The sequence below is a fragment of the Falco cherrug genome, assembly GCF_023634085.1.
Source record: "Falco cherrug isolate bFalChe1 chromosome 17 unlocalized genomic scaffold, bFalChe1.pri SUPER_17_unloc_1, whole genome shotgun sequence".
NCBI lineage: Eukaryota > Metazoa > Chordata > Aves > Falconiformes > Falconidae > Falco > Falco cherrug.
The window spans coordinates 187,216-203,569 of record NW_026599279.1 but is presented as its reverse complement, the minus strand read 5'-3'; the positions used below and the strand labels follow the sequence as shown (position 1 = coordinate 203,569).

The 16,354-nt window shown below is 47.1% G+C and overlaps 1 pseudogene; it reads right to left on the bottom strand.

Moving 5' to 3' along the window:
* Positions 1-562: 562 nt before the first annotated feature.
* Positions 563-16,354, bottom strand: part of LOC129734815 (hydrocephalus-inducing protein homolog) — a 62,596-nt pseudogene continuing 46,804 nt past the window's right edge.

Sequence of the window (16,354 nt, the reverse complement as noted above, 5' to 3'; positions counted from 1 at the left end):
CGGCATTGAACGTGGCTGCAGCTTTTGGCTTAAGTCTGGGAACGTTCATGCTCAAGAGAACCAGAGAAACCTGAGCTCACCTGCCACACCAAGGACTAGTTTCCCCTCACCACTCCTGCCGTAAGCCCCTTTCCCATTTGCACACGCCTTCACTAACTGAGCCAGACCCCAGCTTTCAGCAGGCTGCTCGCCGCCTTCCAAACAAATGCTGCATTCTGGGCCAACCCAGCACAAGCCCACCACTTGCAGGGAGAAGCAGGAGCAGCCCTTTGGAGATTCGTTATTCCTCAAGTCCCAGACAACAGGCCAATAGTGAATATAATCACTGTTCGCTTAAAAAAACATAAAATAAAAATAAGAGAGAGACATGGCCCTGAGCACTGAGCACATCTCATCATGGGCTGCTTTCAAAGCACGGCTGTGCTCACAGCGAGCTGGGCAGAACTAGCTCGTTAAGCAACATTTCTCATTTGGAGCTGAAGCCAGGACACCCCACGCCAGGCAGCGTGCTGGGCATGGGTACGCGGGGAAAGGTGGCCAGCTGCAAGGAAAGCGCCGGTACCTGGCTGTGAGAGGCACGCCAACACCTCCTGGCCAACACCATCCACGCCCACCACCAGCGCCAGCTCGTATCGCCCCACCGTGTTGGAACACAGGGTGACCTGGTAGAGGAGAAGAGCGTCAGATACTTAATCACTGCCAGAAGCCATCAGCCACGCGTGGTGTCCTCTGGCTCTCACCCACGGTCAGGAAAGGGAGCGATATTTTGCCTTAGTTCTCCTGCTGGTCCACGTGTAGACCACTGTCTTTCCGAGTAACAAAACTCTTCTGGCGATATCCGATTTATTAAGTACGCCTTGCATACCAGGGCATATGTAAGCTAAATTAAAGCACAATTCATGTTCTACTTGCCACTGGGACCAATTTTTACTCTCGACTACAACAGCATAAATCCAGAGGAAATCTGTTGACTTTCACAGAATGAGTCCAGCTTTACAGTGGGAAGCCGAGGGCAAAACGTGGCCCAGCAGCAGCTGTGCAGCTCATGGCTGCTGGAGCTTTTCCAGTCCTCGCTGCAGTGGGTGCAACCATTCTGCTCCACACGAGAGGAAAGATAAGACCGGGAAGAATAGCAAACTGCTTTATGCAATGACATCTTTCTTTTAACAGTCACCTTCTGTCCCCATCCTTCCTCGGCCCACTTTAAATCAAATTGCTCTAAGCAGCTCAGACACACACGCGTGGCTTCTGTGCTTGACCGGAGGGTACATGATCCTTGGCTTACAACTTTGGAAACAAAACGGTGCTCCGCCCCAGAGTACCCCAGCTCACAAAAACCTAACACGAACACCGATCTCTTACTTGCGTTATGCCCAAAGCCAGCAGCACTACAGCCCTCCTGCGCACCAGTGAAGCTTCAGCTCCACCTGCTGAAGCACGTACGGCCGGGCTCGTGCCATACCTGGATCCCCAGGGCTCCTTGGGAGCGGACGGTCCCCTTGCAGGGCATTATGGTGAATTCAGTTGGCTTGATGTGATGTTGGGCTCCCTTTCTCCAGGACGGGCAAGTGTTGTCTGATATCTGAGCAAAACTGGTGACGCTGCGCTGTCCTGAGCCTTCGCCAGGGATGCGAAGGTTGAAAGTCATGGGAACCAAGGAGGTGTTAGTGAGGCGACACGGCAGGGTGCGAGGAAAGCCTGGGAAGGTGAGGCAAATATCAGTTAAGTCCCCGGTTATCCCGTGATTCCTGGTGTGACTCTCCTGTTAGGATAGACCGGTGCTTGTTGTTTATCTCTTTTCAGTGTGAATGAGAGGTAATGGAGAAGCTCAGGGAGGAGTGAGTTGTGACTGAAGTTGCTTTTTCCATGGATGGCACAGCTTGCTTCCTTGGCAATGGGCAGTGCCGTTGGTGCTGAAGAGCTGTCTCTACCTGTGAGGAGCTCTCTCACCTGCCCCCAAACCAGCCCCAACTCTTTCTCACTGATCAGTGTGCACCCAGACAGAGCATTTATTCTGAAAATTCAGTCTGTAAAATCCCCCATTAACTCCACGAACATTCCCCCAGTTTTCAATATATGAAAGTAGGGCATTGTCATGTAAGGAAAAGAAAGGATGAGACCGGGCACTACAACATGATGCATTGCACTCTAATGCAGTTTCTCTAGGCAGGACCCTTAAGGCATCTCCTGTTTCTGGGCAACCAGACTGAGCACATGACAACTCAGCCCACCTCACTGCAGGCAAACCTGATGCTTCCTTAGAAATGAGCAGGAACTGTGTCTCACCTTACCTAACACACGGGGACATCACATCCACACTGCCTTTGATTACTGCCCACAAAGCCTGACATCACTCCAGCTCTGACACTTGCTTTCCACAACGGAAAACCAGTGGTACAACCACACTGGGTGAGGGGGTGGCTGCTCTGCAGAGGCAGGACACCAGCCCGCAGCTTGGTCTGGAGCGGACACCAGCTCTGCCAGAAGACACCTCCCATGCCCTGCTTACCAAGTGCTATTTGAATAAAGACAGGGAGGAAAACCACCTGCAGACACAGCAGATAGTTCCTCTGTGCCCAGCAGCAGTGACCATCGCCCACCGCCAGCAATTACTCCGGCAGGGAGGCGGCGGTGGGGCACAGAAAGGACATGCACCGACTGACCCACTGCACAGCCCCAAATGGGACCGAAGCCACCAGATGCAGACAACAGCCAGCAGCACAGTGACAAGAAGCAAAAATACAATAGCTGCCTTCAGCTGAAAAGGCCTTGTTAATGAAATCAGATTAAAGTAGGATGAACCTCCTATTACACAACCGCATTTCTGCCGGTGCGTTTCTTGTGGGTCTATTTATTCAAAAGGAAGCAGAGAAGTGGCCGAGTGGTGATGCAGGGAGAGGGGGAAGTGGCTCAGGGAAAGTACTGAGATTTCCTAGAAAGTCCACGAACCGCATGAAACCACAGAGGCGTCCTGGGCACAGAATGATCATGGCCCTTCAATCAATCCCCAACTGATTTCACATGTAAACTTTAGATCATCTCAGTACAAAGCCTTTTCTCTGAGACTCGAGATGGAGAATCAGAATCTGCATTTCAGTGGAGATGCTCTGGGTGCTCAGCCACCGGCTCCGTCAGTGGAGCAGTGCTTCGGCTGGGGAAGGAGAAGGAGCCCACATCTCTGGAGACATCACTGCCCAAACCAATGCCGAGCTACTGCCTGGGCTTATTACCGGGCCGGTGATAACGAGGAGCCCTCACAGCACAAATTAACAGCTCACGCTAAAGGTCAAGTGGGTAAGTGGTGTCCTCGCCTTGCAACAGGAACATTCACCCTGAGCAGCCACAGGCTAGCGTGTGGCTCCAACTCCCTTCTCCTGCAGCCCCATCCCCTGGGCCCTTCTGGGACACGGGCTTTCACCATCATTCTGCCGCCAAGGATTGGGAGGTTGGGGCTGAGCAGGCTCTGAGGGCACCAGGAAAATACTGACTTTCTATTCCTTTGGTCCTGTTTGATCTCACGGCAGCAAAATACCACCTGAGCAAGCGGCAGCCCTGGTTCTAACACCCTGAAGGCTGCTGTGGAGGAACACAAGCGACAGACGCTCCCAAAGCGCTTCATTTCAGTAAGGCACAGACCTCCCCACCAGCGGTCCAAGCCCAGGGCACACTCACCAAAGGAGACGTCGCCGAATGGAGGGAAGGTACATGGAAAGGGAAAGTCGGTCCGATGACACAGCCCCTGTAAGGACAAAGGCAGAGGAGGAACTGGCTTGGTTAAAAAGAACTGCAAAGTGTTCGGCTTTCGTTACCACCGGGACGGATAGAAGCTGGTCTCAGCAGCACAGCGGGTTTCAAACCAACCCGTCACCCCTGCGCTCGGCACAGCATCCCTGTGCACAGGAGGCAGCCAAAGCAACGTGGTCAGCAGGTGGCAGCTGCTGAGGTGGCTCAGGGCACCAGGGCAGGCAGGGTACACCCCCAGGTTGCTGCTGGCCCAGTGAAGGACCCTGAACAAGTGATGGCTCTGTGCCTCAGTTTCCCCATCTGTCATGTGACGGGCAGAGCTGTCCATGCAGAAGCAGGTTCATTGTAACTAGCCCTCTCAGCCACAGGTTCCCTGCTTTGGTATCTCCTTGCTGGAACTGGCCTTTCCATGGCCTAGATGGACATCTTCCTCAGACCTTATTCCACACTACCATTATGCGTGCAGGATTTTGAGGCACGAATCCACAGGAGCCCCAGACATCTACTGAGAAACGCAGCACAAGTTCTACACAGTGGATGGTGGAATCTTGGAGGAAAGTATCAGCTTGTCACCAGTGCACCGGCTGACACATCCAAGAGCAAGACTATTTGCACCACCGAACATGAGTGTCCCGAAGCCACCACACCAGCCCGCCCATCCCTAAATTCAGAGAGGTTCCAAACTCCCAAACTCACCAACATCCACTGAAATCAGCACTTGAAGCTGCACAACATTCATTCATTTCATGGTTGATGCCAATCAATGCCAGCTCTGCCTCTTGCTGAAAAAAACAAATACAGATCAAGGAGCACAGTGACCCGTGCCTCCTAGTTTTATTCACAGGGCTGCCACCGGGTCTCTCGTACACATGAACAGACCCCAGCCTCCCGCAGGAGGGACCTGCACTCACCCGTGGTGTCCCAGTTCCAGCATCCCTTTCTAAAGAGCAAAAGAACAAGCGTTCAGGACCTCGTCAGGTCTGTTTCCAAGTAAAGAGTGATCACCTATGGTTTGGGCATCTTCTGACTGCACGATCAAAAAGCACTCAAAATCTGACTTTCAGGAGTTTCAATCCCATGCTAATTCTCAATTCCTGGAGCTGAGTCAGTTCCTGAGAACAAGTTAGGTAGCAAATCCCTTCTGGCAATGAGGTTCCCTCTCCAAGGACCTCACGTAATCAGACTTAACCTGCCAAGCCCCAGCATCCTACTCTGGATGGAGCAAAGGGAGCAGACATGCTTTCCGTAATAGCACTTGCCAAAAGACGATAGAAAACTGCCTCCAAACCAGCCACAACTGGGTCTCACACTGGGAAACTGCCAAGGGTGAGCCTTGCAGCGAGGGGGGAAATAACTGCCGTTTCTGCTGAGCACACAGGAGCTGTGCTCAAGGAAGTCAGACCTGAAGGACTGCCCAGAGGGCTCGGCCAAGCAGCCAGCCCAGAGCCCTGTGCGCTACAGCCGGTAACAGCGCAGCTTGCAAGAGAACGGGGGAAGAGGGCAGTCTTTATGGCAACAGCCACATCTTCCAATAGTGCTTCTGAAGGGAGATCGGGGTCCTCGCAGAGCAGGAAGGAGCACAAGGTAGGAGAGGAACCACCTGCACTGCCACCGCTGTTCCTTCCTCTGCAGCCCCGTGTCCCACCAGCCAGCTCACCTCCACTCAAAAGAACTGGGAGTTTTTCCCTCCCTGGAGAACTAAATCCAGTGCACAACCCCCCCTGAAGAGGGAGGCTCGGCTTGCCCCGGTGGGTGGGCATCTCAAAAGCATTTGAAACAAACAGCTTGAGTTGTGGGGCTGGAGAATGAGAGATAAGGGCTGGACAGGGGTCCTTGGAACAAAGGCAAGACAGAAAGCAAGGAGGCAGATGCCATCTCGAGGAGAGGAGTCTGCAGTGGGAACTACTGTGGAGGCACCCCCCAGGCTCCTGTAACCCTCCTCACCTGACGGTCAAGGTCACGGGCTCAGGGGACCCATCCACACTGAACCGGAATCCTTCTGTGAACTGCCCCAGGCGGTGGAACTGAAGGAGATCTGGATGACTTGGAGGACATCTGGTAAAACGATGCCCTCCTGGGGGAGAAAGGAGAAGCAGGAGCCCAGAGCGGTCGCTGGAAGGACCAACTTGGAGGGGGCATCAATGACTCCTTTGTTAAACAGGATCACCTGCAGCAGCAAGAAAGCAAAATGGAAATACATGAGGAATCTTCTTTCCTTACAGAAGGCTGATTTGTTTTCTAATTAAACTTCTACAAAAGGCAGAAGATGCTGCGTGCTGCTGCTTGGCTGAAGCCAAAGAAAACACAACAGGACAGTTTCTGCCTTTGGGTTTTTGCATGCAAAAAAACCCCGTGATAACTTCACATAAACAGAGTCACTCTGGGTTTATTCCACTGACACAGAGCAGTCCGCTTGGACTTGCAGGGCTGAGGATGTGCTCAGCATCACCAAGGCGATGCAGACCTGCCCCAAAGAGCAGCAAAGGGCGGTCGCAGCATTACTAGCGAATCGTCACCTAACTGCTCCCGCTCCAGATGAGCCCAGTCCTGCCAAGGGCAAAACGCATTCAGCTCCCGTTACAGCCAGCAAGTTTACTGGATGTAGAAAATACCTCGGGACAGCCCCATAACCAGCTTCAGCAGCACTCCCCAACTCTGCTAGGGTACGTCAGTGAGGCGCATTTTATTCTTTTCTTTGATCTGAGAGTCTCTTTGTCTTTGCTCAACCAGACATGTCAAGAAAGGATGAGAGGGAGGGGCATAGCAGCTCCACCTGTTCTAAAGAATCTCTTTCATAAATATTCACAGCCATCATCTACTAATTTACCATTATTTACTGTTCCAACAAGCTACACAATCCTGCAGCATTTGCTGAGATTCAGCAAGAAATGCCCACACCTGCCTGTGAGTATCAGCACACTGGTGGTCACCAAACCTACCCAAAGCAAAGCTCTACAGTTTCCGAAGGCTGCAGGTGAAATCCGGCCATTTCTGTGGACTTATCTACCTGCTTGGCAGTTATTTTCCCTAACTTTTGTCCTCGCAAAACCTGTCAGAAAAACTGAGACAGAAGCAGAGGTACAGCCCTTATTTTTTTAATTTTGCAGCTGCTGTTGAAAACATTCCTGTATTCAATTTCTGCACTGGGAACTTGGAAACTACTCATATGTTTTACACCTTCATTACAAATTGCACTTAGGGATCCCACACTGAAGTTTACCTCCAGTCTGGCTACTTAATACAGCACTTGGAGTATCATCTACTTATTCACATTTTCTCCAGTAATGAAACCAACACATTGATATATATAGAATCAATAAAGAATCAGCATTAAAAAATGCATACATACAGTGCACAATATTTTGGCAAGAAAACACCTTAACGTGTCCTTCCCTGCAACAGTCAAGCTTTTGAAAGTGTCGGGCACGATGTACTGCCTCATTTTCTACCGCCTCCAGTTGCTGTATCTTGGGGGTTTTTTTTGGTTGTTTTTTTTTTGAGAAAACTTGCCACCATCGGCGGGGGAGGCAAATACCCAGAAAGCTCCTTTGCTTCATTTCCAGAACTGCCCTGCTCTGTTCATAGAGCCAGAGGGGCACCAGGTCTGAAGGGTGGCAGGAGGCTGCTCAGCAGGGACAGCGCTCCCGGTGCCTGCGCGGGCAGCTCTGTGCGGGGAGGCTGGCCGGCTTCCCTCCAGCACCAGGAGCCAGCAAGTTGCGCTTCACTGAAAGGTGTTTGCAACGGACTCGAGTCGGAACACAACACGTTTGTTCCAGCTGCTTTTTAACTGCCAGGGTACCAGGGCGCAGTGCATCTAGGGCTGAAACAAAAGCCTCTGGACCCTGACCTTTTTGACCCGGTGTTGCTTTCATGTGTCAAGGGCTGGATTTTCTGCATGAAGCCTCCCAGCTGGTCTCAAAGGGAGGTTGCCAAAACGCAGGGATCGGGGCTTTGTGGACAACATACACACCCTTCAGACCCCATCAAAACTATCCAGATTCTGCAAAAACTCCCACATTTAACTTACATCAAATAATGCGTGCACGTAACTGCCTGTGTTGCCAGAAATCCAGCAGGTGCACAAAGCTCACTGCTGCCCCAGGGGCCATCAGGATCCACCCCAACCCCAGCAAGCCCCACTGCTCACCTCGTAGCTGGGGGCTGATGCAACAAAAACCTTCCCGATGTCCAGCTGGTCAAAGCTGAAGCGCAGCTGGGGCCCTGTGCCGCTCCCTTTGATGCGCAGGGGCAGCCTGGTCTCACGGCCTGGGGAGAGGTTGCCATGTCAGTACAGAATTCCTTCGGTTCGCCTGGATTTTCCAGGCAGCCTCAGAGCCAGTCCCCGACTCCGGGCTGGGTGGCACCAGCACTAGATGCTCCGCGAGAAGATACGGGACCCTTCTCTTCCCTCAGCAGATCAACTTTGCGGCTGGTTTCTAACTTCTGACGGAGCCCTTGGGCTGGTTTGTAACTTAGCGATCAGTTTGCACCCTCAGAAAGTGATGCTGCGTATAAAACATGATTTCTGAATTCCTTCCCATGCACTTAAACGAGCTTTGAAATCCATTCAGAGAAGGCACAAAGCTCACAAAACAGAGCCGGAGAGAAAAATCTGCTGTCTGTATCGCTGCAATCGGAGACGACCGCACAGGAGCTGAGAAGTATGAGCCCAAGCAAGGCAGAGCAGCCTGCTGACAGCGATACCCCAGCAGCCTGCTGACAGCGACACGCGCACCCGAGCGCTGCCTCAAGCAGGCAGAGCATCTCAGCCACCACCTGCGCCTAACGCAGGGCTCCGTACCGGGGTGCTCCAGGGCTCACCGCCTGCAGCAGCGCCTTGTTAAGACGGGGCTTTACGGTCTCCAGAGAGCAGCACTCACCTGTTCCCACCATCAAACCAAGAGCTCAGCTTTGTAAAGACGCCCCACCTGAAGCATACTGAGCAGTTACGGAAAACCAGCCTCCTCGCTACTGAAACCAGATAAGCTCTAAGTGTACTGCTAACACACATATCCCTTGCTGCAAAGGCAACTGAGACCACAAGGCTTACAGCTGAACTCCAGGATGCTGAGTTTCTTCCTTAAGTCTGCTAAGATGGCATAGTGCAGGATCTTTCAGTCTGAAGCCTTTCTTGAACCACTGGAGCAGCCTAAAGTGCCTGAATTCTAGCTCAGATTTTGGCTTAGGTCCCCCTGCTGTTATAGATTTGCTAATAAGTTAAGATTGATTGACTTTATTTGATTGATTATTTGATTTTATAAAATCAATCATGTAATAGAAATATAAGAGGATAAGAAAATATATTTTAATGAAACTTATAGTTATAGTAAAAAGCGGCTATAAAAAACCCTCTGTACAGCCCCGTACCAAGGCCGGAGGAATCGGTCAGAATCACCTAGTAGGAATGTTTAGAACTTAGATAACAGACTTAAGATTTGAGATGATTGTTTATATGTAACCTAGGAGGATGTACTAAAATGTCAAAATGAGAATTTATGTGAACTGGGAAGAGTCGAGTGAAGCAACCCATAGTTGCCGGCCAAGAAACAGTTACCTCAAGTGGCAGGTAATTCCGGCAGGGGGAGATCGAGACCACCGACTCACATACCACCTACCCAAATCGTACCCCAGACCCATTTCCGGACCTTTCTAACCTTTACTGCGCAGAATCGGGTACGAGAGGAGAGTATGTTAATGATTTATGGGAAATCTTACGATTATGCATGGATATTTAATGAATATGTATGAATGAGTTCTATACAAGGTGTATGATTTTGAACCATGGCGTGCGTCGATCGTGAGGGGACTCACTCACGCACCCGGCCGTCCATAAAGAAATGTCTGCTTATCTACATCACATTGGTGTCGGTAAGTTCTTCATTCCGAGATTTCGGTAACAGTTTTGGCGACCCAGATGGGACCTCGCTGAAGGAGACCGGAGGAGTCGGGGACCTGATCGGTTCCAGCCGGCACCGAGGATTTCTCGGGGACACCCATCGATCCCCGATCCGTAAGGCTCTTCGCGACGTTCCCTGGATTTTGGTAAGACACTTCTCCTTGTAATTGTAGTAAGTGGGTAGGAGTCCCACTATAATAAGTGTATGGTAAGGAGTGGGTTGGAGACCCACCAGTGGGTTTGAGTCTCACTGAGTAAGTCTGCCTGTCAGACGCGGTGAGAGCTGCGCAGGGTTGGACTATAAGGATCCTTGTGGAAGAGGAAGCCTAGGCGCCTGCCCGTAAGACATAAGCGAAAGCTATTGCAGGGTTGGACAAAAGTGGAAACAAGAGAACCTACATGCTCTAGTGTTCTCTAAGGTAGTGCCTCTAACAAGAAGTTAGGAGGGGTTTTTCTTCTGATACAGAATTGTTTATTGTGTCTGTGTATCGAGAAGAAAATTAAGAAGTGTATAATATTGTGTTTTATGTCTTTGTTTAAAGTAACAATTGTGGAAAAGTGTGAGTGTGGCTGTAAGGGTGAGACGTGCAATTAAGCACGAAAGCGAGTGTGGAGCGTGGATCCGCGGATCGGGGAGACAGAGTTGAATAATTGTGTATTGTACTGTGAGTGATTATACCATGGCATCTAAGTTAACTCGGTTGTTTAAAAGTAAAAGCATGCGTAATCTTGCTGTAAATGATAAAATCCCGAAAAACTCTCCATTGGGATGTTTATTGGCACATTGGGGAGATTTATATGAGGATTTGCCAAAAAGCCAGATGATTGAGTATTGTAATAATTGGTGGCCTCTGTATACATTGGAAAATCAGGAAAAGTGGCCCATAAATGGAACACTGAATTATAATACTATTCTGCAGTTAATGTTATACTGTAAAAGGGAAGGGAAATGGAGTGAAATGCCATATGTGGATTTGTTCTTTTACCTGAGACAGAGAAAAGACTGGCAGGATGAATGCAAGTTAACTGATGGAGATAATTTTGTGATGGCTGTAACTGCTGATAACAAGAAAGTAAAAAGGTGTTGCTCAACTTGTGAGATCGGGAAAGGTTGTTTAAAGAAAAAGATTGTCACTGAGAGTGATGATGGACCAGAATTAGATATATCCCCTCTTAGGAGAGAAAGGAATCAGGGTCGAGAATCTAGGGCACGAGAACAGGCGATTGAACCGGATAGCAGTGGAACAGGAGATGTGGAAGAGAGATTATCGGAGATTGTAATTCATACTCCTGTTTCACGGAGAACTCGGCAACAGACACAGACTATAGCTCCCCTGCGACAGGGAGTTGGTAGTGATGGACCGGTCTATGTGAAAGTACCTTTTACAGCTATGGATTTGATGACTTGGAAGCAGGCAGCAGGAAATTATAGAGAAGATCCTGAAAAAGTGGGCAAGGTGGCAGATACTAAAACTAGAACACAGAATCCAGACTGGAATGATTTACAGGTGATCCTGGATAATGTGTTAGATGATACAGACAAGCAAACGGTATCAAAAGCTGGTAAAGCTCAGGCAGAGTTGGATGTGATGAGTGGAATTACAGGTGGAACAATAGAACAGAATTTTCCATCTGGGGATCCGCAGTGGGATCCAAATAATGTAACACATAGAGAAAGACTGAGACGGTATCAGAAATGGGTTTTATATGGGATTAGACATGCCATGCCTAAATCTCTGAATTGGTCTAAATTATATGAAGTAAGACAAGATAAAAATGAATCTCCCTCAGCATTTTGGGAACGATTAAAGGAAGCTGCCAGAAAACATACTGATTTGAGAGTGGAAACAGAGGCAGCACAAATGCAACTGGCTTTGATTTTTATGGGGCAATCGGCACCAGATATAAGGAAAAAACTCCAGAAACTGGAGGGAGAGAATTCAAGGAGTTTGAATACAATGCTGGAAGTCGCATGGAGGGTATATAACAACAGAGAAAGAGAAGAAAGAAAATCAAGGAGAACAGATTTATTGGCAGTAATGACAGGAACGGTAGACAGAGGAAGGGGCAGAGGAAGAGGACGAGGATTTAATGGGAGGGGAGGTTGTATGCACTGTGGCCATCGGAAATTTAATACCCCCTTAGGAGTAAATCAGTGTGCTTTGTGTAGAGAGGAAGGACATTGGAAAAAGGATTGCCCTAGAAACAAGAGTGTTTCTCACGACCTTGCCAAGATAATGATTTTAGACGACTGAAGGGGACCGGAGGGGAACCCAGCTGAACCTCTGGTTAAAATTTAGCTGGGAGATAAAGAAGTTAAATTTTTAGTAGATACAGGAGCGACATTTTCGGTATTAAATACATGTAAAGGAAAAACAGGAACAAAACCAGCCAATATAATAGGAGCAACAGGGAAAGAAGAGAACCAGGCCATTCCTACAACACCTAGATTTGAAATTTGGAAATAAGATAATTACACATGAATTTTTGTATGTACCAGAATGTCCGATACCCTTGTTAGGAAGAGATTTGTTGTCTAAATTAAATGCACAAATTGTTTTTGATGAAGGAGAACTTTTCTTGAAAATACCCGAGTCAAAAACGGGAGAAATCTTGATGATACACGAAAGAGTAAAGGAACAAGAAATTCCACCGGAGGTGGATTTGGCAGTGATCCCTACTGTATGGGAAACAGATATTCCTGGTAAATCGAAACTAGCAGAGCCTGTTAAAATAGATTTGAAGGAAGGCGCAGGAACAGTGAGAATTAAACAATATCCAATCAAATCAGAAGTGAGACAGGAATTGAAGAAATTGAGTGATAAATTTTTGGAGTATAACATTTTGGAAGAATGTGAATCTGAGTATAAGACTCCTATTTTACCAGTCAGAAAACCCTCGGGTGAATATAGGCTGGTACAAGATTTGAGAGCAGTAAATCAACTAGTTAAGGACATTTATCCTGTAGTAGCAAACCCTTATACACTGTTAACAGCATTAAGGGACACTTATCAATGGTTTACAGTGCTTGATTTAAAAGATGCTTTCTTTTGTATACCTTTGGAAAAAGAAAGCAGAAAACTGTTTGCTTTTGAATGGGAAAATCCTCAAACCGGGCGAAAGATGCAGTTGACATGGACTAGATTACCCCAAGGATTTAAAAACAGTCCAACTATCTTTGGAAATCAATTAGCAAAGGAACTTGAAATGTGGAAACAGGATAAATCAAGAGCTGGGCATTTACTTTTACAATATGTGGATGACATATTGATTGCTACAGAAGAAAGACTTACCTGTATACAGGTGACTATCGACCTCTTGAATTTCCTGGGACTAAATGGATACAAAGTGTCCAGGAAGAAAGCCCAGACAGCCTGCCAGACTGTGATATATCTGGGCTTTGAGATTTCAGAAGGACAACGACAATTAGGAAAAGATCGCAAAGAAGCTATTTGTGGTATACCTGAGCCGAGAAATATTCATGAACTCAGAGCATTTTTGGGAATGACTGGGTGGTGTCGCCTTTGGATCATGAACTATGGGCTAATAGCTAAACCGCTGTACGAGGCCCAAAAGAACCCTCCCTTTGCATGGGGCGCACAACAACAAAAGGCTTTTGTAGAGTTGAAACGTGGCTTAATGTCTGCACCTGCCTTGGGACTGCTGGATCCAACCAAAGATTTCCAGTTGTTTGTTCATGAAAGGCAACACCTTGCACTGGGCGTGTTAACCCAGAGGATAGGAAGCTGGAAACGACCAGTCGGATATTTCTCTAAACAACTGGACACAGTGAGTAGAGGGTGGCCAAACTGCCTTTGAGCAGTGGCAGCAACAGTGATGCTCATACAAGAAGCTCGGAAATTGACTTTGGGAAGAACAATAACAGTCTATGCCCCACACATGGTGATAACTGTCTTAGAACAGAAGGGGGGACACTGGCTGTCTCCCAGCCAAATGATGAAGTACCAGGTAGTACTGACTGAACAGGATGATGTGATTCTAAAGACAACTAACCTGGTAAATCCTGCAGTATTTTTAAGTTCCATACAGGAAGAAGGACGACTGGAACATGACTGCTTGGCTACCATCGAGTATGTTTATTCCAGTCGTGAAGATCTGAAGGATGTACCACTGGAGCGACCAGACTGGGAACTGTATAGTGATGGAAGCAGCTTCATGGAACAAGGAGTCCGATACGCCGGATATGCGGTAACAACAGAGACTACAGTTATAGAAGCAGGAGCATTGGTGAGTACCACATCAGCCCAAAAGGCGGAACTCATCGCTTTAATTCGAGCCTTAGAGATAAGCAAAGACAAGAAAGTAAATATCTGGACTGATTCAAAATATGCCTTTGGGGTAGTGCATGTCCATGGAGCTTTGTGGAAAGAGAGGGGGTTATTGTCCTCTCAAGGATCAAACATTAAGCATCAAACAGAAATTTTATGATTATTGCAAGCAGTTCAAAGGCCAGATCAAGTAGCAATCATGCACTGTAAGGCACACCAGATTTGGAATACAAAAATAATAGCTGGGAATAATTTAGCTGATAGAACAGCAAAAAAGGTAGCAAAGAAACAAGCATTGCAAATGGCAATAATTCCTTCTAAAACAGTAACCCTTCCTAGGGAAAACCCGAGATATTCAGAGGAAGATGACAAATTGAGTCCGTTATTAAATGCTAAGAAAAACTTAGCGGGATGGTGGGTAACTCCTAATGGACAGGTAGCAATTCCACCTCTTGTGATGAGAGAGATAATTCAAACGAGACATCAGGAATGTCACTGGGGAGCAGAAGCCTTAGTAACATCTTTACGAAAACAAGTAATATCAGTTAAGATGTTGGGAATAGCTAAAATGGTAACTGCAAAGTGTGAAGTATGTTTGAAAAATAATCCAATGATTAAGAAAAAGGTTCAAATGGGTAGACTGAAATCTGGTGTAGAACCTGGAGATTATTGGCAAGTAGAATTTTCAGAGCTGCCTAGACAAAATGGGTACCGGTACATCCTGGTAGGGGTTGATACTTTTACAGGATGGCCAGAAGCCCTTCCCTGTCGCACTACACAAGCAAAAGAAGTGGTGAAGTGGTTATTACAAGAAATAATTCCGAGATTTGGAGTTCCTATTGGAATTTCTTCTGACAGAGGTCCACACTTTGTTGCTGAAGTAGTCCAAAGTGTTAGCAAAGTATTGGGTATTAATTGTGACCTACATTTATCTTGGAGACCCCAATCTAGTGGGAAAGTGGAAAGGATGAATCAAACTTTGAAACCACAAATAAGTAAAATTTGTCAAGAAACCAGTCTAAAGTGGCCTCAGGCGCTTCCATTGGCATTATTACGTATCAGGGTACAGCCAAAGAGTGGAACCTCACTCAGTCCTTATGAATTATTATATGGAAAACCATATGAGTCTCCAGAACCAAATCCAAACGTACATGTAAAAGGAAAGCAGGATGTATATAACTATTTGCTTTCTCTAGGAAAAACTCCGGCTGCAATTCGGAGTGCAGTAATTTGGAATAGACCTTTATCCCTGGAAAATTCAGTGCATGATTTCCAACCAGGAGATTATGTCTATGTGAAAACCTGGACCTCTGAACCTTTACAGGAACGTTGGAAAGCACCTTTCCAAGTACTGTTAACCACTTTTACGGCTATCAAGATAGCAGAATCGGATGCTTGGATCCATTATACTCGAGTGAAGAAAGCACCTATTCCATGGAAGATTATCAACCGTGACCCAAAGCCTTTAAATTTGACTTTGAAAAATGTCTAATTTTTCATATCAGGTTATGATCGTTCTTTGGATTCCATTTGGGTTGGTAGGGTTGGCAGGATCATGGGCTGACTTGGTGGACAGGAATGAAAGACAAATAGAGACAGAACAAGTGATTGAAATTCCCAAACAAACGGCTGAGGAAAATTTGATGGTAGGATTGATTAAAAGATTTGCCAATTTACAAAATGTTATGCAGATCACTGCTTGTTTACCAATACTGAGGGCAGTAGGTGAATCTATTCCATGGGGAATCTTAACCATGAATCTGACCAAATTAGAATATGAAAATGAGACAATGGATTGTAAACAAGAACCTAGGGAAACTTGGGAATTGCAAAAGGTTAAAGTTGGGGAAGAATCACCAGTATATTCAACCATTTGGGAATGTAAAGGATGATCTGTAGCTAAACCGGGATTATATGGAGATTTAGGGAACAAGGGATGGTGTTACTAGCCTAAAATGGCTACAACAAACACCAGTGTATGGATAACCGAGACAAAATGTGAGAAAAAGAATCGAACCCTACAGGAAAAGGAAATAGTTTGGGATTCGGTTTGGTCTATGACCTTATATTCCCATTTTCAGTATATGGCAAAAACTCCTTGGTGTTTTACCTGGGATGGAAAAGTGTTTTCAGTATTACCCTGGGTCAATGATAGATCAACTTCATTGGGAGAAAAGGAGAATAAAATAGTGCCATGGTGGAAATGTGAAAAAGTGTATGATTGTAGCAATGCAGACTTAATAATTCAAAGAATCCCTCCTTTGGCTGCCGCTTTAAAATATGGTTGGTTTTGTCGAGGTCTTAAGAATACTCTCAATCTATCTAGCGCCTATATACCCAGAAGAGGAATTATGTTTAGTTGTAGAAAATCTACTATTCAAAGTCCAGGACATTTAATTTGGGCATTGAGTGATGGAACCTGGAC